Here is a 20,833-nt window from a genome sequence, read left to right on the forward strand (position 1 = left end):
CATTCCCCCTGCCCAGCTCCAGTTGCTGCTACCGAGGAGATGTTTGATGGTGAGAGACAAGGGACAAGCATGGGAGACAGAGCTCCCAAGGGACAGGGGGAGCTGGCTATGCTTCTCAACCCCTTTGTGGTTGTGACCCACAGTAAGAAATACCTTTTACATCAAGAGCCGGTATTCACACTCACAGCCTTACTACTTACTCTTCTCTCCCACGTAGGTTCGTTTTAAAAAACGCTGCTCAAAACCCACTAAATCGACTGTCCTCCTCAGGTCATGACACACAGTTTTGGAAATCCCTCTTTCAGATAATGCTGGACAAGACTATTCTTCCTGCCTGAAACTAAGGCCATGATATGACTGCTCCTGACCTCAGTCACCTGTTGAAGGTGCCCACCCTTGGAGGGAGGTTGCAGAACCAGCAGCAAGGAGGTCCCTTTAGGAGATGCTCATTTCCTGAAGTCACTGGACTTGCCTGAGATTTCCAAGAGAAGTGCCAAGAAATCTGACTTTCCTCCTGCTGAGCTCCCAGGACCACACCCTTGGGCTCAAGTTGTCACCTTAACCCCGTGGTGGTTGCTGGGCTCAGATGGGGCTACGCCAACCACCCTTCCGGGGTTAGTGCTCTGGGAGCTGAGTGAGGCACCTTCTTGCCTGTTGACTCATTTTGGGATGGCCAGAGAACCAGCTCATAAGTCAGTTTTCTTACTGTTTATTTTTTAAGAGAGAATCTCTATGGAGACATAGACAGAGGGCAACATCAATAATCAACAAAGAAAGAAGTTTGAGAATTCTCACATCACAAGAGTTCATGTTGTCTCGGGATGAAGCCCATTGGAGAATGGCAGCTTCGATTGTCACCTTCCAAGTGTCCCTTCCTTTCATGAAAGTCCAGCAAGGCCCCCATTCTAACCCATGTTCATCAGCCACCTGCCACTAACATCCTTGAGGACCTCAGCTCAAACTGTTTTTATAAGTCAGACTTACTACATTTTATAACCACTGATTTGTGTTCATGATCTGAAGTACAGCCTTATCAGCGGGCTCTTCTATTCGTTTTGATCATTTTAAATGTGTGACTCTTGAGTTTTCTAGGTACACAATCATATCACAGGCAACTAATGATACCATTTTCTCTTTTATTCTAAAAACTCTATCTTTTATTGTTTCTAGAACTTCTCGAGCAATGTTTGGCAACAGGACATGGCAGGACTCCATTTCTGATTTTGTTGGAAATGCTACTAGCTCTTTACCCTTAAAGCATAAAACTGTCCATTCGGTGTGAGATGTAATCCTGGAATACTTAGCTACTTTCAGAGATTATTGCTTTCCCCAATAAGAATAATTGTTGAACTTTATTAAATGCCTTATTGGCACCTACTTTTTTTTTTTTAAAGATTTTATTTATTTATTTGAGAGAGAGAATGAGATAGAGCATGAGAGGGTCAGAGGGAGAAGCAGACTCCCTGCCGAGCAGGGAGCCCGATGCGGGACTCGATCCAGGGACTCCAGGATCATGACCTGAGCCGAAGGCAGTCGCTTAACCAACTGAGCCACCCAGGCGCCCTTATTGGCACCTACTGATATTTTTCTGTTTTTATCTTTTTAAAATATTTTTATTTTTTAAAGTAATCTCTATGCCCATTGTGAGGCTCGAATTCACCACCCTGAGATCAAGAGTCATGTGCTCTGGGGTGCCTGGGGGGGCTCAGTCAGTTAGGCATCTGCTTTAGGCTCAGGTCATGATCCCAGGGTCCTGGGATCAAACCCCCCATGGGGCTCCCTGTTCAGCAGGATCCTATTTCTCCTTCTCCCTCTGCCCTTCCCCCCACTCACTGTCTCTCTCTCTCTCAAATAAATAAATAAAATCTTAAAGAAAAAAAGAGTCACGTGCTCTACTGACTGAGCCAGCCAGAGACCCCTCTGCTTTTATCTTTTTAATTTGAAGTATGCATTCATAGATTTCCTACCATTATAGTACTCTTGTCTCCCGGGAATAAGCCTTCAGTGAGGCATTGAAATATTGTAACATATCTATGAGTTTATGTGCAAGTACTTTATTGAGAATGCTTGCATCCATGTTAATAATATGCCATCTTTGACAAAAGTACTATTATTGGAAAATAGATTATTTACATGAAAAGAATAGTATCATGGTCATCTTTGGAAGAATTTGTAAAGTATGAGAAGTCTCTTTCCTTGAAAGTTTAAATGACTTCTCCAGTGAAATCTTCTGAGTCTGGGGTTGGGGGAGGAACAATGCTTTATCTTTATTTCCTGTTGTTTGATTTTGTTTTAAATTTTCTTTTCATCATGAAAAATGTCTTCATGCTTTTTCCTGGGTTAAAGTTTTTCACTTAATACATGAGCAGAAAAGAGATGTCTCGTGATTAACAGTTTCAAGTTGGTTGGCTGATCATCCTGCCTTGTCTTCTCATGTAGCTTATATCCACTTTTTTTTATTTCTGCTTTTTATGCATGACTTTTCTTCATGAGACTTACCAGAGATCTCCCCAACAAACCCTCAAAGAATCAGCTTTGGTTTGATTTATTAATTCTCTTTTTTTATTCTCTTCATCTTTTTGTTCTTATAAGTACATGAATAAAAATATTCTTGTAAATATTTAAAGAACTCAGGAGTATTCAGAACAAGAAGGAGCAGCCTCCCTCCACTACTCCCACCCCCTCAGTCCTGATGCCTCCCGTGTCCCACGGTGACCACAGGCTGGGCTGGGGGGCCTCCCTCCCACCCTCTCCCTAGTTGCTCTTTCTGCACACATTTGATATTTTTTACCACCGATGGTTCATGCCATGCAGATTGCTCTCATATGCTAGTTTCACTTAGAAATACATTTCAGAGATCCATTCACTTAATCAATATTATTAAGAGATAGCTATGTGCCCATTTCTGTTCCAGCATCTTGGGATCCATATGTGGACAGAACAGAGATCTCCCTGCCCCACTCATGGAGCTTAGACTCAGCTCTCCTTCCATGTCAGAAGTGTGTCACCGAATTCTTTATAATGGCCACATGACTTCGTTATGTTTACCCCTATGAAGATCATTGGGATTTTCCCCCAAGGGTTTTACAGTTACAGACAAGGCTGCAGTGAATGTCCTAGGACATACATCTTAGCGCACTAATGAATATTTCTAGGGGATGGTCTCTAAGAAACACATTTTTGGGGTACAAGGTCAGCATATTGTAGATTTTGATAAAGACTCACAAATTGTTATTTGGGAGAAGTTTTTTTTTTATATTTCAAATTTCCAAATGGTTTAGGATTTTTTTTTTTTTTGATGTGATTAATTTTTTACTTTGATGCACTGGGATAGAGAACTTTGCCTTTTTTTCTTTATAATTTTTTATCTTTGTAAAAGGTGTTGTAAGGTCCTCCGGGTATGGCTGTACAAGGTAATAACCAGGCCATCTGTCTCCAAGGGATTCCCTCTCCAACCCTTCAGGTGGGGGAACCTTACTCTCTGCAGCTGCTTCTAAGCTTCTGGAGGCTTCCATTAGAATCTTTGCGCTGCCTGGGACCTGTCCACTGAGGGGAGTCCTTCCTTTCCCACCAGTGACATTCTTCTTCCCTGTTACATGATGAAAATTGCTCTGCCAACATGGTGAGCACGTGTTGCACCTCGGCCTGGAGATGTGGTCAGCCTTCCCTCGTACGTGCACCCTCTTCTCCTTCTGCAATGGACCAAAGCACATGCCTCCACAGCCTGTCCAGACTGAAGTGGGGGTACAAACATCCACTTCCTTCTTTCCTTTCACCAGTGGGATCCTGGGGAACCCCTCGAATCCATGCCGTTTGCATCTGTGTACCGAATGCAGAAATCACGTGTTTCTTTATTTTGTTATAGTTGTTTATTTGCTTGCTTAAGTTCGACAAGTTTTTTCCCCAGAAGCTAATAAATAGATTTGTGTTTCTCTTTAAAACTTTCATCACATGACATTTTTTGGTAATATTCAAAGCCATTGCATGGATTTTCAAGGAGCTGGGTTTCCTTTTGGTGGTATATAAGGTTGTCATCTGTAAATGCTACAAAATCGTTTTATTTTTTCACTTATTCCAAGTCTGTCTATGTAATCTTTCATGGACTTACTGTGACCTAATAATGGCTTCTCCTATGTGTGTGATTCTTTCCAAAATGTATCTTGTGTTTTACCTGAAGCTCATGGATGTTATGTTGCTTGGTACATGAAAGCTCATTAAGGGCAAATATTAACCTAGCTTCAGTCAGATTGCTTGAATTTAAATCCTGAGTCCACTACTTACTACTGAGATCTTAATTTAATGCAACATTTGGTAAGTATTTGTGCAGTGCCTACAATGTGGCATGCATGGGTCCAGGTGCTGAGACTAGCTTGAGAAACAGAACCCATGAGGTCTCTGCTTAATGGCACTCACACTGGGGGCAGGGATGGACGGGAGGAGGGGGATCACAAAAAGGCAGCAAAGCTGTAGTAGGTCGGAGGGTGATTCATGATACAGAGAAATAGAAAGGAGAAGGAGGGGTACCAGGGATATGGGGACTGCAGTTATGTATGGGGTTGCTGGAGTGATACTTGAGACAGATTTGTCTAGATGTTGGATGCTGTATGGTAAGCAGAGTCCTGAAGAAGAGGAAGTTGAAAAGGGGAACCTCCCATCCCAGGTTTTGGTTCAGGAAACTGGGTGATGCAGAACAATCCAGAACCCCTGTGATTGGCAGTGAGTTTTAAGGTCCCAGGCCTGGGGAGGCCCCCAGGAGAATGCTCCTGACCAAGAGGAAACCACAGGCCAGCAGAGCCTGACCCATTAGGATGAGCAGGTTCACAGATGGAGTGGGGCAGAGTCCACTGCTGTGCCAGGGTGAGGGGAGGAATTGGAGCTTCTGGTCTCCACTCAAGGAAGGGGAGAGGAAGTGAGAAGGAAGAGAAGAAGAGGAGGATGGGCCAGAAAAATGGCAAAGTCCCCCTCCCTGGGCCTCCTCCCCGCATCTGTATCTTCAGGAACGTCTTCAGCACGCACGAGCTTAGAGAGAGAGAGTCTTGAAGGAAAGGGCCGAGTTTCAAGCCTAGGTGATCGGTAGAAGGCAGAGGAGGTCCTGAGGTGGGGGAGGACCTCAAGACCATCAAAATGCCTACCTCTAAATGCCAGGTTTGTGTGATTCCTGATTTCTCACCCAAAACTCTGCAAAAATTCCACATGCCATGAAATTTCAGTGATCACCAAGAGCGTTAAGTGAGACGAAATTTCTTCCTGTTCAAAAGGCAACTCGGCTCCGAGTGGACAACTAAGTCAAACAATTATTCCAGAGTCCTTCCCCACACCTCATTACACTCTTCATTCTTGCTTGCTTTTCTTCCTTTTTTTTCTTTGTGTTTTCTTCTTCTGGCTCCTTTCTTTGGTAATACTTCTTCTAATCCATCCCTAAAGGCAAAATAGTCCCTTCGGGAATAACAGACCTACCTTTGCCCAGAACTGCATCTAGAACCATGACTTCAGAAATGACGATACCTCAGCCTGCCTACTGCAGGTGGGGAAACTGAGTTCAGACAAGAGGCTTCTTCTTGGTGTGTGTGTGTGTGTGTGTGTGTGTGTGTGTGTGTTTACCATGGTGTGAGCCGCTGAAATAGTCTCTGCTGTTTTATCAGTTGATTCTCCTATAGGATTTTGCAGGGAAATATTTGATCTGAGAACATCTGTTACTGCCTGGAACATATTTTTTTTGCCTAGTACTTGACTTGGCACTTCCTATAGCTGTCAGATAAGCAGCGTCTTACAGATTCTGTGACATAGCTCAATATTCCTGAACAAACATCAATTATGCTTATGGCTGGAATTGTGTGAATCTGAATGCAAAATGTACCAGCTGTCTTCCTGGCTAGCAGTCTTCTTAATTACAGTGGCTCAATTATGCTGATCTTGCAGTACTGTTCATTGTTGCTTTAGAAATAAAAATGATATCACTAGGTGACTTCTAAGGCTTTTCTAGTCGGGCTATATTTTTACAGATTCAAAATACTAATATGCAAGACCCTGAACCACTCCTTGACTTGGGTCATTGCTTCTTCTCCCTGCGGTCTACTGGTCTCCCTTCATCTGACCCTCTTGGAGCTTCCAGTGTGTAGGTCCCTCCCAACTGAGCTAATTAATTCTATTGTCAAGGCTCCTATTGTTAAAATGGAATGGTAGAGATGTATTGGAGAGGTTTCATTTCAAGCACTCAGGGTGTGACAAAAATATTTGCAGTGTTTCTTTCTCCAAACTTCTGTGGACCTGCTGCTTAAAATCTCTGTGGCTAGCATATAAATATGGCTGTAGACTTGTATTTACATTTGTGATCTACGTGATTAGCATCATTCTTTTGAAAAAGAATATAACTCTCTCTCTCTCCCTCTCTTTTCTCTCTCTTAAAAAAGTGTTTCATTTGAGATCCAATAGTCCTGTTCCTAAAGAAAAATTTCAGCCAAAAACTTCTGTATGCACCAAACATTCCTAGAAAAAAATTTTTTTTGGTAACAGAAAAATTACTATTATCGGGGCGCCTGGCTGGCTCAGTCAGTGGAGGATGTGACTCTTGATCTCAGGGCTGTGAGTTCAAGCTCCACATTGGGTGTAGAAACTACTTAAAAAGAAAATCTTGGGGGCCTGGGTGGCTCAGTTGGTTTAATGTCTGCCTTCGGCTCAGGTCATGATCTCAGGGTCCTGGGATCGAGCCCTGCATCGAGCCCTGCATTGGGCTCCCTGCTCAGTAGGGGAGTCTGCTTCTCCCTCTCCCTCTGCCTCTCCCCCCTGCTTGTGTGCTCACACTCTCTCTCTCCTTCTTGCTCAGGCTCTCTCTCAAACATATTAATAAAATCTTTTTTAAAAAAGAAAATCTTAAAAAAATAATATAACCAAAATATCATTGCTTACAATTGTCACCACAAAGGGCACTCAGCTTATGATCCTTGCTTATTTTATGCCCCACCTTATTTTATGCATAGTACACCATTTGCCACAGTGCACATAGTGATGATTTTCCTTGCGTATCATACCTGGCAAGACTGGTCATTGGGCACAAGATTATTCTAGGAGGATTAATTAATGATAAATGAGATATCACACTGTTGGACATTAAATACTTTGACTCTCTGTAGATCTGGAGCTCCGTGCCCATCACTCATTCATCCCTCCGGGGACAGAGCAGGAGGCCTCCCCTCTGCACAGGAGGGCATGGTCTATACCCACTATTTGCTGATTGGAGCCTGCACACTCCAGGCTTGCAGTGGACACACAGAATTTGCAGTTTGGATCTCATCTATAACAAGAACTAATTTCAGGTAAGCACATGGTTTACCAGGCTGGTCCTACATGAATCAAGAGGATGGAAGAAAAACAATCTTTTCAAACATATCCCAGGCAAACCGCCACCTCTTCTCTACTCCCCCTGCTCCCCATCTGCCTTCCAGTTCTTTGCCTCCATAGACCCATAAGCAATGTCAAACACAGGGTTAAAAGCGGGAGTGGGGGGAGGAGGGGGGCGGGGAAGCGCCAAACATTTTCAGCCTTGGCTAGCATTCCCCCTTCCAATACATCATATGGATTGAGCAAATGCTACAAAAATGCTAAAGCAATAGAATAATAATGAAATAATGTGAAATAATGAAATAATGAAATACATGTGAAATAATGTGCACCTGTTACAAATGGTAATTTAATATAGACACTGGCAACAGAGAATTGGTTTGGTCTAACATCAGCTGATAAAAGCAGAATGTGAAATTCAGTGTGCCCTGTGTTGGCAGTTACAAAAAAAAATAAAGAGAGGGCCTTATTTTGGTGGTACTGTGGTTTTTTATTTTCTCATGATAGGGCTCAAGATGAGCTACCCCAGACTATGGCACCTTGTCATGTTGCTATTTGAAGCTGAAGGAGTTTGAGAAAAAAGCAGAAGCAGGAAGGTCACTCTGACCTTCTCTCCCCTTCTTCCCTGACGCAGGTCACAGCCCCTCACATGCGAGGTGCACCTCCTGTGCAGAAGGAACGGAGCGCCCTAGCCCCAAAGACAAAGGGAAGCTGAGAAGAATCTCAGCACAAGCCTTGCTGTTTCATCAGATTGCAACACTTAGCTCCTACTCTGCCTCATCACTCCTTTCACGACCGCCCACTCTTCATCAGACCCAGCACACGGTCAGAACACGGGGGGTCAAGCATTCCTCTGGGCCTTCATTTCCTTGTGTCATGTAAAACTTACATTAAATAAGTGTGTGTGCTTTTCTCTTGTTAATCTGTCTCTGTCATCTTAATTTTCAGACCCAGCCAGGGACACTAAGCAGGTCGAAGGGGACTTTTCCTTGTCCCCACCCTTGTTTAAGAAGGAAGGGAAGACTGTCTTATGATGTATTCTGTAGACTTCTTAATAAATTACGTAATCAAAGCAAATACTTGTCCATCCTTACGCAGCTCTCATTTCAAATGGTAGAAAGCCATGATACTTCGGAATGCCTCCAACATAACAACCAAATGCAGCGTGCACACCTTATAGGGAATCTGATTTGAAGAAACCAGCGATGAAGAAGAGATTTTTGAGAAAAGTGGAGCCATTTAATTATGGAATGTATTTAGGATGATATTAAATATTATGGTTAATTTTTAAAGTATGATAATAGCACAGTGGTTATGCTAAAAAAAGTCATCTGTTAGAGATATATTTATGTAAAAAAAACCATGATGTTTGAGATTTGCTTTAAAAATTTTAAAAACTAGGGGCACCTGTGTGGCTCAGGTGGTTAAGCATCTGACTCTTGATCTCAGCTCAGGTCTTGATCTCAAGGTCGTGTGTTCAAGCCCTGCATTGGGTTCCATGCCGGCTGTGGAGGCTGCTTAAAAACAAATTAAAAACTAAGAAGTAGAGCAACATGAGACCAAATGAGGAAAATGATGGTAATTGTTGAAATTGAAGCAGTAGGGGGCCACATAGAAGTTTACAGTTTCCAAGTGTGAGGTATGCTTAAAACTTCCATAATACAAAGAAAAATGGTTGTAACTCCAGCTGGCTCCAGTTATGGAAATGAAAATAATTCAATATCAGAATAATCTTAGAGTTCAGAGCATTAAATCAGAATAGTTCAAGATTTTGTTGACAGTGAAAGATGAGATTTACTGGATTCTTTTTCTTTGTTAACATTACCGTTTGTGATGTTGATTCGTGCGTTCCAATGCTAGGGATGTGTTTTTAGCGTTTGTACTGGGAAATGTCAAAAATTTCTTGACTTCCTTTTTACGAATCAAATTGATTTTTCCTTATCGCCTCCTTGACTTTATCAATATGTGCAGATAGAGAATCTAAATACTAGTTTGTTGTAAAGGGATTCTTGATGGTATAAGAAATAATCACAAAGTAAAACAGGAGAGTTAACGATTTAAAAATTCAGAGATTCGGATGTGGGAAATAGAAGGTAGACTGGGGTTGCCAGGGGCAGAAGAGGATGGGATGAGTGGGGATGCTCAAAGGATACAAACCTCCATTTGTAGGGTGAGTAAGTTCTGGATGTAATGTCCAGCATGGTGACTGTATCATACACTTGGAAGTTGTTAAGAGAGCAGATCTTAAAATATCTCACCTCACACACACACAAATCGGTAACTATGTGAAGGGATGAAGATGATACCTAACCTTATTGAGGTAGCCATTCTGCAATACATAAGTGTATCAAATGATCACATTGTACACCTTAAGCTTATACAATGTCATATGTCAATTATGTCTTAATAAAGCTGGAAACAAAATCCAGAGGTTATGTAAAATGAACAGAGAAAGCTGACGTTTCCAGATATCTTTGAGTAGGAACTTGGAGAAAGAACACTGTATTTATTTCTGAGTTTCCTGGTAACTGAGACCAAAAGAAAAACACAGATTATACTCAATAGTTGAAAGGGAAATCAGACACATTTATCCGTGTTTGTAACGAAATCATACTTGTGATGAAATCCATCTCTAAAGATTATTCTTGGATACTGAGTAACATTAAAGACCCTGTTTTTGGTTGCTGTTTCATATAAGACACAGAGACACAACTTAAAGGAAAGCTTCCTGAATTAATTTTCTATGAAGTTTGAAAACATGTTGTTAATTACCAATCAGTAGCATTGGTTCTGCTGAAGGTTAAGAAAATATGCTCCAGGCATTTTTGTTTTCCGAAGATGTAACTAATATGAATACTCTAGAAGAATGGACAAGCTGTGCATCCATGCCAGGGCTCTGGTGAAGTGTGGGCAGGGACCAGAGAAACAGGGCCACCTTCCACCTTCTCTCCCAGACCCTCTCTCGCACACGCTCCGGCCATCCATCCCTGTGTGTATTCTGGAAAAACATCAGTTTTGTTAGACATTCCCAGGGGCCCTACCAAAAAGGTTTCAATGCCAAGTATTAAGATGTGCTACTCTAAACAAAGTTAAGTCAATTTCTTTGCGATAGGATATTCCTAGCCTTTAATACACTGCAATGTGTTTTGAATGTCCAAGAGGCATAGAATGTACCGATTCCCCAATATGGTCGATTATGACCTCTTCGTCCCCTGTTGTTTTTTTTTTTTTTTTTTTAATGCAGTGTACTTTATGATCCTTTTCTCTTCGACACGTAGTTTGGAAAATGTTGGATGGTAGTATCTGCTGAGATGAGGGCCATAAGCTTTATATAACAAACATTGAAACCATGGTTCACATTCTGTCATTCAGAGCCAAACTTGCAGACTTCTAGAATCATATGGTAGCTCCCAGCAGGTGCCTGATTGCCTGATTCATCCTCTCCTGCTAAAAGACCCATGAAGGCACATGCAAAATTGCAAAATTGCAACTGCACCAGAAGCTAAGAATATCAATTAAAGCTTGGCCCCAGTCTAGGAGGGATTTCTGCCAATGGCGGTGCAGATGAGGACAGATTGAGGAACTCTCATTAACTGATGCACAATGTGGCTTCTGAAACAGAACTCTGAGGTCAGACAAGAGGGAGCCAAGCCCTTCCCACGGGTGCCAGCAAGTGCCGGGCAGTGAGCTCTGGACATGACGGGAATGGCACCCTGAGGTGAAGAGGGCTATTTCCTCCGCCCAGCCACAGACATTCCTGCTAATCTGTATTTTTTAAAAGGATGCACCCACCAGCGAAGCAATCTGCAGCTCCTAGTCATCCAGAAATACTCTGCTCCTTCTCCAGGTATGACGGCCCAGGTGAACACCTACTAACACCAGAAACGTGGCTAATGGTCCTTCCTTCTGCAAAGACTCTGAGAAAGGATTCTCATCAGCACCGGAGTGGATGGGGTGGGGTCATGGGGATCAGCTCCAGTGGGCTTCCGCAGCTTGGTTCTAACACAGTGGAGGAATATCATTTTAGTAGATATGAAGTCAGTCAGGAGATATCAGGTTTTGGACAGATGGTGAAGTGTTTACAACTTAGAGGTGATGTTAGTAAAATTAAAAATAAGGACATGAAAAAGTGGCTAATGCTATTGTAGTAATCATATTGCAATATATATGTATCTCAAACCAACATGTTGTACACCCCAAACTTACACAATGTCATACATCAATTATATCAATCCAAGAAAACATTCTGGGGAAAAAATAGGATATATATATTCCAAATTATAGCAAGAAAAAAAAGATAGTCTATAGACAAAAAAGACAAAAAAGAAAGGAAAATCAAGGGTGGATAAAAAAATAAAAAGCACAAAAATAAGATGGCAAAAGCAAAAGCAAACATACTTTTTGGGACAATTAACAAAATAATTAAAATCTCCTTTTCAGAGACTCTAAGACTGGATCAGAAAGAAAATTTAAATGCAAGTTGTTGATATAAAACTCTCCTAAAACAAAAGGACAGAACAGACATTTTAAAAGACGGGCAAGGATATGTTAAGCACACACAAACACAAGTAAGCAAGATTTTAAAAAATGATCTTAGACAAAATAAGATGCAAGGGAAAAATCATTAAACAGGAAGGATTTTTTTCAGGGTGGGAAAGATAAAATTACAGTGAAACTATAATGATCATGAATATTTATGTGCCAAGTAAAATAACATCGATAATAGTACTTAAAGCAAAGACTATTACAAATCTAAGAAGAAATTCACTACAAAAACATTTGGAGTAGGAGATTATAACAAACCAAGGTAAGGTTTTCTTTGTAAGTCAAGGATGGCTAAAAAAGTTTAAGAAGCATAGAAAATTTGGATAATAAAATAATATGGCTGATTAAGGAATAATGATTAAAATGTACACACTCAAAACAAAAATGTACCTCTTTCAAGCACCGAAGGACTATTTGTAAAAATAACTATTAACACATAGGAAAACCTTGGATTACAAAAGTGACTATATTGTATGAAGTTTGCAATTAAACTAGAAATTGTAGAGTGCTTCGGTGGCTCAGTCGGTTAAGCGTCTGCCTTCAGCTCAGGTCATGATCCCGGGGTCCTGGGATCGAGTCTGCATTGGGCTCCCTGCTCAGCGGGGGCTTTCCCCCTCCCTCTGCCCCCTCCCCACTGCCCATGCACTCGTGCTCTCTCTCTGCCTCTCCAATAAATAAATAAAATCTTTTAATAAATAAATAAATAAATAGAAGTAAACTAGAAATTTTAACTAAAATTTAAGCAAAACAACACAAAAATAATTGGAAAACTTTTAAGACATTTCTAAACAACTCTGATTAGGAAGAAGAGTTAGTTCCTTGCTCTTATTTTTCAGCTAAAAATTAAAAAAACAACCACAAAGGACATGAACCAACTGTGAACACCGACCAAGAGGCAAAATTATAGGTGATTTAAATTTGCTTCTTTCTATTTTGTGATTCTGAAATTGTGGACAATGATTATGCAATTATACAATAAATAAGCTATAGACCTTGTTTTAGGAAAAAATATAAAATGACAAGTGAGTTCAGGAGGTACTGTCTCTGATTTGGATTCTGGGTGCTCTGTGGCTTGGCCTGGGGAGTAACTGCCCCCATCGCTCCAGTCAGAGCCTGCTCAGGTGTCCAGGAGTGATGGAAGGCACTGCCCCCCAGGAGCCTGGGTCCCCAGGCAGACCCGGGTCCTTGGCGTTGGCAGGGGTTGGCAGAGAGCAACCCCCGTGGACAGCAGCAGCTCCCAGGCTCTGAAGCCCCAGCGACAGAGCACAGCCCAAGACCCAAGAGGGAGGGGAGCCCCCAGTATTGCTGACCTCAGCTGAGACTGTCCCGGGGTCCTCTTGAAAGAGTGGGGGAAGGACCCTTCTAGAAGAAGAGGATGAGTTCCCAGAACAGCGGGTGTAAGCAAATCCCTAGGAAAACTGCCTGTGACCATTATCTTGACCCTGGTTTTCCCCGTGATCACATGGCCAGGAAAACATGGATTAGACCAAAGTTGCCCGTTAGTCATTATTTCTAGGAAATAATCCCTCGGTGGGATAAATTGCAGCATGTTGCTCATCAGACGGAGAGGTTTCCTATGTCACAGTAAGAAGTGTCAGTGAATAAAAGGCATGTACTCATTCATTCACTGACGATCAGCAATCTTTTTTTAATTTTAAATCTTGCACAAGTTTTGGAGGTTTTGTGTGTGTGTGTTTCTGTTTTGTTGTGTTGTTTTACACTGTGCGTTTGGGGCAGAACCAGCCCAGAAGTCAGCACTTAAGAGAAGTCCTGAGGGACTGCCCAGGATTCATCATCTACCCCAGTACTCTGTCCTCCTGCACAACCGGATAACACCTTCATTTCTGATAGGTGAGGGAAACAGATTGTTGGCTTGCCCCTTGATACTCCAGACCACTAGGTGGGCTTTTTCTCTGTGTAGCTAAATTAGCCTCGGTACCCATCTGTGTCCCCTGGAGGCCTTCTGTGTGGAGATCCAGGAAGGAGGTTTATGGGGGAGCCCACTGGGGTCAGCACTGGAAGCTGGGGTGGGGGACAGCAGGAGCCCGCCACGATGCCATCTCGGGGATGCCTCAGCTGACCCTATGGGGGAGCCTAAAGATACGAGGATTCCCAGAATATTCCACAGCATGGGCAGAGCCCAGTGCTCAGAGCTCGGGGAGAGAAAACTTCAGGATGGAAAGATAACTTGCACACAGAAGCAGGTAGTGAGGTCTGGAGGAAACACTCTCCTCTTGTATTGTGCACGCACGAGCCCCTGAGTCTGCTCTTCTTGTGTTCTGCGGTCCATTCAGTGGTGTGCAAATTACTGTTCCACTCAAGGCCAAGACCATGAGCACCCTCTGCCTCTTGCCTGCACCCCCCACATCCCATGCATCAGCAGGTCTTGTTGGCTCTAACTCCAAACTGACTTCTAATTTTAAAAAGGTTGAATGACCACTATTTTTTTTATTTTTTTTTATTCTTATGTTAATCCCCATATATTACATCATGAGTTTTAGATGAAGTGTTCCATGATTCATTGTTTGTGCATAACACCCAGTGCTCCATGCAGAATGTGCCCTCCTCAATACCCACCACCAGGCTAACCCATCCTCCCACCCCCCTCCCCTCTAGACCCCGGTTTGTTTTTCAGAGTCCATCGTCTCTCATGGTTCGTCTACCCCTCCGATTTCCCCCGCTTCATTCTTCCCCTCCCGCTACCTTCTTCTTCTTCTTTTTTTTTTTTTTCTTAACATATATTGCATTATTTGTTTCAGAGGTACAGATCTGAGATTCAACAGTCTTGCACAATTCACAGCGCTCACCAGAGCACATACCCTCCCCAGTGTCTATCACCCAGTCACCCCATCCCTCCCACCCCACCCCCCACTCCAGCAACCCTGTTTGTTTCCTGCAATTAAGAATTGCTCATATCAGTGAGATCATATGATACATGTCTTTCTCTGTTTGACTTATTTCACTCAACATAATACCCTCCAGTTCCATCCATGTCGTTGCAAATGGCAAGATCTCTGAATGACCACTATTTTAAAACGTACTCTCATTCTGTCTTCAGTCACTCCCAAAACAGCACTGAAAATAGGGCATCTCCTAGTTATTCATTGTCTTGTAGGGTGGAGCATCTTGGCTGGAGTGTGCTGGGCTTCTGGGCCTGTGAGTCTGATCTGTGTCTCTGTCTGGATGGGTGGGCTCCGTGTCTGCTCATTCATGCCCTGACTGTGCTCTAGCGACACGAGGCTGAGGGGGGAGTAATGCAGAACTCCTTCCTCAAGAGGCTTTGCATGCAGTAAACCCGGGGGTGTTAATAGAGCCAAGAGGGGGAAGGACCCAAAGTGAGTCCTGAAGGATAAATCATAGCCATCTAGGTAGATGGGGGAGGAGAAACGTGTTCCAGAAAAAAGGAACAACATCCCATGAAAACAAATGGTCCTCGGGAAAAACATGGGCATCATGACAATTCGTGTTCCACATACTTTGGGGTTCATTGCCTGCTTTGGAGATTTCCTTCCAGATAAAGAGAGCACCATGGATTTAACATCCCTGCCTCTCTTGACCCTCTCCATTCTTCCAGTGAAGGTTGAGGGATTTATCTGATTGGCCAGTTGGGAGAAAAATTGATAAGACAGCTTTAGGCAGTCCCTCTCCAGCCTGGCTCCCTGCCCCTAGCTCACCTGCCCCTCCATGAGGCACAGAGCTTAGGGCTCCCAGGACCACCTCTCCCTGGGGAGTGTGTGGGCTGCCCATGTTGCCAGGGACGGCGTGCACTGTCCGTGTCTTGTGGGGTTCAGTGTCAGGAATCTCGTTGTGGCTGCACACCCAAGCTCCTGTTACAGACTGAAGGTTGGTGTCTCCTAAACGTATGTTGAAGCTCTAACCTCCAATGTGACAGCATTAGGAGGTGAAGGCTTTGGGGGTGACTACGTTTAGATGAGGTCATGAGGGTGGAACCCTAATGAGGGGATGAGTGTCCTCATAAGAAGAGAAAGAGGGACCAGAGATCGCCCTGTGAGGACAGCGAGGAGGCAGCCTTCTGCAAACCAGGGAAAAGGTCCTTCCAGACACCAAATCTGCTAGCACCTTGACATTGGACATTGCAGCCTCCAGAACTGTGAACAATAAATGCCTATTGGTGAAGCCCCTGGCCCATGCTATTCTGTCCTGGCAGCTTGATCTGAGGCAGCCCTACTGTCTACAACCAGCCGTGTCAGCACCCTGCTTGGTCTCCACCGGCTCCTCACTGGTCTCTCTCAGTTGTTCCTAACTCAGCGTGTGATTTCCTGGGCTCCCCACCCCCCCGAAGAATGCCATCCTATGTCTCCCTTCCTGAGGCTGCTCAGGGTGCTGACCCCTTTGCCCCTCCTGCCCTCATTGTGGGGCCCCCCCTTATTGTGGAGAACTTATCAGGAAGCTCTCTTCCTCCAATGCCCTCAGTTTCTAGGTGAAGAATTGAGGCGTAGGGCTTACTCAAGGTCACACACCCTGCAGGACCAAGGGCATATGACAGCCCTTCATCATGTCCAGGCACATTGGGCCCTGCGCTCAAAAGAACCCTGTGCTGAGTTTGAATGATCTGCTGTTCCCATCTCTAAACGCTTTAAGAATTTCTGAACAAGGGGCGGCACCTGGGTGGCTCAGTCGGTTAAGCATCTGACTCTTGGTTTCGGCTAAGGTCATGGTCTTGGGGTCATGAGATCGAGCCCACTATTCAGCTTTGTGCTTAGCAAGGAGCCTGCTTGAGATTCTTTCCCTCTCCCTTTCCCTCTACTCCTCTCCCTGCTCATGCGTGTGCTCTCTCTCTCTCTCTCTCAAGTAAATAAAATCTTTTTAAAAAGAGGAAGAATTTCTGAACAAGGCCCCACATTTTCTCACTGGGCTCTGCACATGTAGTTGGTTGTGTGTGCAGAATCAGGGTTAGAGCTCAGGTCCCCTGAGCAAGCCTGGTGCATTTTCCAGCACCCCACCCTGATAGCTGCGTGCTGGTAACGCTGAACCAACACATTTCCTGCGACGACATGCAAAGCTAAAAGGCAGAGTCCTCAGCAGTTTCTTCCTTGGCCTGAAAGTCCCTGACGAATGGCGTCCCAGATTTCCTGGTTACTGTATCATTCCACCCCAGGCAAGACAACTGTTGCATTTTCTTTCTGTAAAAATTACCTCCTGGGACCCTTGATTGCTACCCGAGCTGAGGCTACAGGAGGCTAGTAGCATTGGAGTCCCTGAGGGTCAAATTGGCATGACGTTCAGGAGGAGAAAAAGATCAGGACAGCCCAGAAAGTCTTCGGGAGCATACATAGGACAAAAAGGACCTAAGTGCTGAGACAGCTGCTGGAATTGGGGACGTACAAGCCTAAAAATGAGCCTCAAACCTCCCCACCCCCTTTATTCCATGTCTCCTGCATGGAAACAGTGGGACGTCGCTCTTTTTAAGGACACAGTGATGAAGAGCAGCTTCTTTCCAACACGAAGGTAGGGCTTCTTAGTCGCAGCAGTCCATCTGCAGCCAAGTAGAAGGAAAAGGGTGTCTCAGGTAGAATGGAATTTCCCACAAGGAAGAGCTTTGATTGACAACTTCTTCTGCACGGGTTCCCTGTATCCCTGAGATGCCCGTTTTCTCTAATCCCTTGGACCATGTGCTTATTGTTGAATTATTATTAAATTGCATGTGGATCCCACTCCTCACTGCCAAGGGACCTCTCACCCCATCAGCTCAGACTCCCTAAGCTCCTGGAGTAAGTCACAAGAGGAGAATGCAGGCTGCTTTATGGAACCCCATGGAGCATGGTCACCTTCTTGTGGCACCATCCACAATCTGGGGTCCAGTGTGGGATTCTGGTCCAAGAAGCAAGATTATCACCCACATCATAGAAACCGCAACGTAATTTCTCCTCCAAACACCAAAATGAAGGAAAGAGTGTGGTAAAGTCACCTGTTACAGAGAGCATCAATAAATTGACCAAGTCTAGGTCTTGGGAAAAGTATAAGCAAGAACAATGCTTTAAAATGCATTGAAGACCCAGGAAGAATAGCCCTAATGGCTGGACTGAAACACCCCTCAGGCTCAGGAGGGTTGCCTAAAATTACGATTACAAGTCAAGAAATAATAGGAAGTATGAATCATTGCCTCAGTTGGCTCTTTGGATTTTTTTTGCCTCTGATTGAGCCAGGCCAACTGTTTAAAACATCTCTAGGTTCACTCCAAAGCCACTGGACCAGAACCATTACTGACTGAGCCCTGGAATCTGCATTTCCCACAAAGCTTCCAGTTGATTCTTAAACGCAAAGAAGTTTAAGACTCACTGGTATAAAGGAATTGTCAATCCTTGACCTCAATCTATTTTAATTACTCTAGGTTTATAATGTGTGTTAAGGGCTTCATCATTACTCATCTTTTAAAGAATGATTACTGCTTCTACCTGTTTATTTTTTTTCAGATTGTCTTTGAAATCTCCTTCTAATATTAAAAAAAAAGAATCCAATAGAAAGTTAGTGGACTTTCATTGAACCTGTAGTTAATTTGGGGTAAAAATGTCATATTTACAACTCTGAGAAGTTTTTCCTCCAGGAACATGGCAACTTTCTCCAAACCTCTCCAGTTTTTTTATTTTTAGATGTCTTCTGTAGTTTGCTTTTGTTTTTCTTGAATGGATTCTTTTTTTTTTATTCTTATGTTAATCCCCATACATTACCTCATTAGTTTTAGATAAAGTGTTCCATGATTCATTGTTTGTGCATAACACCCAGTGCTCCATGCAGAATGTGCCCTCCTCAATACCCACCACCAGGCTAACCCATCCTCCCACCCCCCTCCCCTCTAGAACCTTGTTTGTTTTTCAGAGTCCATCGTCTCTCATGGTTCGTCTACCCCTCCGATTTCCCCCGCTTCATTCTTCCCCTCCTGCTACCTTCTTCTTTTTTTTTTTTCTTAACATATATTGCATTATTTGTTTCAGAGGTACAGATCTGAGATTCAACAGTCTTGCACAATTCACAGCGCTTACCAGAGCACATACCCTCCCCAGTGTCTATCACCCAGTCACCCCATCCCTCCCACCCCACCCCGCACTCCAGCAACCCTCAGTTTGTTTCCTGCAATTAAGAATTCCTCGTATCAGTGAGATCATATGATACATGTCTTTCTCTGTTTGACTTATTCTTGAATGGATTCTTACATTTTTTTTTTGCTAAGTTTATTCCTGGATATGTGCTGTATGTATTTGTACGAGTATACATAATATGTGTAGTTGTATATACATACACACATACGTACACACGTACATACGGTAGATCTCTCTCCTACTAAGTGTTGCCATTAATAAGGAGATTAAGAGAGGAACCTGCCTGGCTCAGTCAGAAGAACACGTGACTCTTGGTCTTGGGGTCATGAGTTTGAGCCCCACATTGGATGTAGAAATTACTTAAAATAAATAAGCAAAATTTAAAAAGAATAAGGAGGTTGATAATTCATTCACATTCATTCATTTCGTCTCACAAGCTGCTTTAAAAAAAGACTTTCTGTTTTAGAGCAGCTTTAGGGTTACAGCAATATTGAGCAGAAAGTACAGAGAGTTCTCATATACCCCTACCCTAACACATGCATAGCGTCCCCCACTATCAGCATCCTACAGTGATACATTCGTATCACCCCAAGTCCGTAGTTTAAATTAGAGTCCATTCTGGGTGTTGTCCATTGTCTGGGCTTGGACACAGCTACAGTGACATGTATCTGCCATTATAGTACGTATAGAATAATTTCACTGCCCTTAAATCCATTCCCTATTCAAGTCTCCCTCCCCCAACCCTGATAATCACTGACCTTTGTACTGTCTCCTTTTTTGCCTTTTCCAGACCGTGATATAGTTGGAATCATATAGTAGGTAATCTTTTCAGATTGTCTCCCTTCACTTATCAATACAAATTTAAGTTTCCTCCATGTCTTCTCATAGTTTGAAAACTCATTTCTTTTTAGCACTGAATAACATTCCCTTGCCTGGAGGCACCCCAAGGGATACGTCCATTCACCTACTAAAGGACGTATTGGTTGCTTCCAGGTTTTGGCAATTATGAATAAGGCCTCTAGAAACATCTGTGTGCACATTTTTGCGTGGACTTTAAGTTTTCAACTCCTTTAGATAAATACGAAAGAGTGCAGTTGCTGTGTTATATGGTAAGAATATGTTCGGTTTGTAAGAAACTGTCAGACTGTCTTCCAAAGTGGCTGCACCATTTTGCATTCCCACCAGCAATGAATGAGAGATCCTGTTGCTCCACATCTTTGCCCACATTTGGTGTTGTCAAGGTTCTGATTTGGGCTATTCTAACAGGTGTGGAGTGGTATATGCCTTATGATGGGGAGCATATTTTATTTATTTATTTATTTTTTTATTCTTATGTTAATCCCCATACATTACATCATTAGTTCTAGATGAAGTGTTCCATGATTCATTGTTTGTGCATAACACCCAGTGCTCCATGCAGAATGTGCCCTCCTCAATACCCACCACCAGGCTAACCCATCCTCCCACCCCCCTCCCCTCTAGAACCCTCAGTTTGTTTTTCAGAGTCCATCATCTCTCATAGTTCGGGGGAGCATATTTTATATGCTTATTTGCCATTGGTCTATCTTTTCTGGTGAGGTGTCTGTTAAGGTCTTTAGCACATTTTTTCATAAGATTGTTTGCTTTCTTACTGTTGAGTTTTAAGAATTCTTTGTATATGTTGGATACCAGTCCTTTATCAGATGTTCTTTTCTTTAGTTTTTATTCTAACTTCAGTTAATTATCTTGGGATTTCTGATAGATATAGTCTCTCAACAATAAGCAATTTCTCTTGCAAGTTGTTTCTCTCACATGTCTTATTGCATTGGCTTCAATGTCTAAGACCATGTTGGAGAGATGCGGTGATAATGGGCATCCTCTCCTGGTCTTATCTTTCAGGGGTCTTCCTAGAG

The 20,833-nt window shown here is 43.1% G+C and overlaps 1 long non-coding RNA gene across 1 annotated transcript; it reads right to left on the reverse strand.

Moving 5' to 3' along the window:
* Positions 1–2,797: 2,797 nt before the first annotated feature.
* LOC135363785 (uncharacterized) lies at positions 2,798–13,279 on the reverse strand. Its single transcript, XR_010409852.1, has 3 exons — positions 13,194–13,279; positions 11,131–11,337; positions 2,798–3,819 (listed from the first exon to the last, which is right to left on the reverse strand). It is a non-coding gene; the product is annotated as an uncharacterized LOC135363785 (long non-coding RNA).
* Between the last annotated feature and the right edge of the window lie 7,554 nt (positions 13,280–20,833).

This window comes from Mirounga angustirostris, unplaced genomic scaffold, assembly GCF_029215605.1.
Source record: "Mirounga angustirostris isolate CCGP_5_RB_7025 unplaced genomic scaffold, mMirAng1.0.hap1 SCAF_3, whole genome shotgun sequence".
In the NCBI taxonomy this organism is placed as follows: Eukaryota; Metazoa; Chordata; class Mammalia; order Carnivora; family Phocidae; genus Mirounga; species Mirounga angustirostris.